The sequence below is a fragment of the Ceratosolen solmsi genome, unplaced genomic scaffold, assembly GCF_000503995.2.
Source record: "Ceratosolen solmsi marchali unplaced genomic scaffold, CerSol_1.0 scaffold1, whole genome shotgun sequence".
Classification (NCBI taxonomy): Eukaryota; Metazoa; Arthropoda; class Insecta; order Hymenoptera; family Agaonidae; genus Ceratosolen; species Ceratosolen solmsi.
The window spans coordinates 10375982-10378347 of NW_011948415.1; the positions used below are offsets into that span (position 1 = coordinate 10375982).

Consider the following 2366-nt stretch of genomic DNA (forward strand, 5'->3'; position numbering starts at 1 on the left):
GAGAGAGGGAGAGAGAGAGAGAGAGAGAGAGAGAGAGAGAGAGAGAGATAGTGCGTGCGTGCGTACGTGTTTGAGTAGTTGGAGAGAGGTGCGCAGAGGAAGGGGGCCCGTCAGTCTGGGAAGAGTCGAGGCGAGCGATGCTCTCACTTCCCGGGGGGCATCGCCGCTTCGCCCGGGCTTATCGCTCGGCTTATCTCGACGGCGAGTCTCGAGCACGCAAGAGCAAAAGGATACGCGCCCGCCCAGTGCCGGCAGAGCTCTTGGCTAATTGCTGCCGCAACGCCCCCCCCCTCCCCCATCCCCCCCTCAGCCCCCGCCCCTATGGCGCCACTTCTCGCCAGCGGCCAACCCAGCGGCCCTGGGCCCCCTGGCCAGTTCGGTGCTCCGTCGGTGCCCCTTATCGCCCACCATTTTTCCGACTTCCCGCCGGTCAGCCTTTGCTCTCGTGGGAATCTTTACGAAGATCCGCGCGAGCCGTGCCGTGAAGCCGATATCGGCGCCGAGTTAACGTTTCCCCCACCCGCTTGCCACCACTTTCTTATCGAGTACGTCGGCGCTCGTGCTCCGCGTTCCCCGTGGATGACGCTCGGTTTTCCAATTTATGTCAGCGAGCCCCTTCTGCAAAAGTATCCTCGTTCGGGCCCGAGTCCAGCCTCCCGCCCCGACCATTCTAATTCATGATCGCTTCTCCTTCGCTGATTAAATCGCGGCATTGAAATGAGTTACTCGTTAACTTTGCCACCAACGTAAAATCTGGCTTGGCTCTTAGGAACAATTATAATCCAGCATGGCAGCGTCGGCGATGCTGATTATTCAACGATTTTATATACTATTATTATCCTAATAATCATGGCCTTCGTCGTTTTCGTCTATCGTTATTTATCGTTGTTGATCGTTGTTGATCGTTGTTGTTGATCGTTGTTGTTGATCGTTGTTGTTGACCCGTTGATCGTTGATCGTTGATCGTTGACCCGTTGATCGTTGATCGTTGATCGTTGATCGTTGTTGTTGTTGTTGTTGTCGTCGTTGTCGTTGTTGTCGTTGTTGTTGTTGTTGTCGTTGCTGTTGTTGTGGTGGTTTCCATCGCCGCCGTCACCATTACACGTCAGCTCGAGATATTTAATTCGAGGCGCTTTTGCCTTATGTACAATCATTCGATATGGTATAATATGTTTTCCACGATAAGGCCTTTTTTCTCTCTTCTTTCGTTTTATTATATTTACACCGACGTTCGATTGTCTACGTTGGGAACGAAGCGATTAGGCATGCGCGTATGTATATGAGCGCATGTTTACCGTTGCGAAAGGCCGATTAACAAACCATAAAAGCGACGCATGTGCCGTCATTGACAATTAAGGCGGCCGTGAAGATTTTGGCGAGCCCCAGACGACAACGATTGGGCGATCGGCTCGGATAAAAGAAATGAGCGATCGCACTTTCCGCGTCCCCCCCCCCCCCCCCCCCCCCCCCCCCCCCCCCGCCCCCGCGCCCCGTCGCATCTCGTCGTTCACGAATCGTGATGATCGCGCGACAACGTATTTACCCGAGAGATCGAGAGAAGCGGCGAGCGTAGCTTGGACCCGGTCCCCTCGGTTGGAAAAATCCACATGTCCGCAGGTGAAAGCGACGGCCCGGACGCTCATCTCGTCCCCACCGCGGCGCGAGCGCTGATAGCGCGCCCGGACGCTATTTATAAAAGGGCACGGGCAGCGGCGCGTCGAATCAGTTCCGACGCCACCGGCCTCCAGGCACATTCCACGAGCAGCGGAATACTCCGCGACGCAGCGCCGACTCCCCCACCCATCGCCCACCACCATCAGCCATCGAAAGACGCGACATGGAGGCGTCATACTCCTAGCATCAAAACGCGAGCAGTGCGCTTAGAGACCCACGTCGTGAATTGCGAGAGCGCCGTCTATAGAGTCGAAGATAGATAGATAGACAGATAGACAGAGAGAGGCTGCTAGAGAACTGAAAGAGCAAGATCGCGTTTTGTTACAGAAACTCGGTTGTGTCTCCTAACGGCGCCCGTATAACCCGAGTGTGGCTTTAACCGTGCGTCTACGCGGCATAGAGCAGCGGCCCAGTTATGTTCTCGATCGAGTACAGCAAGCAATTTCTGAGCTACCGCATACTCAAGTCCAATCGATTCAAGTACATCTGACGATACGGACTCGGACTAAGTGCTGTTTAAAGTAGTGCGGGACACGTTGGTGCCCGGAAGCGCACACGAGGATCTTAACGCCCCGAGGGACCTGGAACGTCTCTTGCGGAATATCGACACGCGTTTACGACGACTAACGATAGAAGAAGACAGAGGGGGAAGGAAGAGAGAGAGAGAGAGAGAGAGAGAGAGAGAGGGAGAG

General features: G+C 54.9%; 1 protein-coding gene across 1 annotated transcript in view; it reads left to right on the top strand.

Moving 5' to 3' along the window:
* LOC105368778 (zinc finger protein GLI1) overlaps window positions 1-2366 on the top strand; it is a 23150-nt gene that overhangs the window by 12342 nt on the left and 8442 nt on the right. The gene's annotated exons all lie outside the window — the stretch shown is intronic.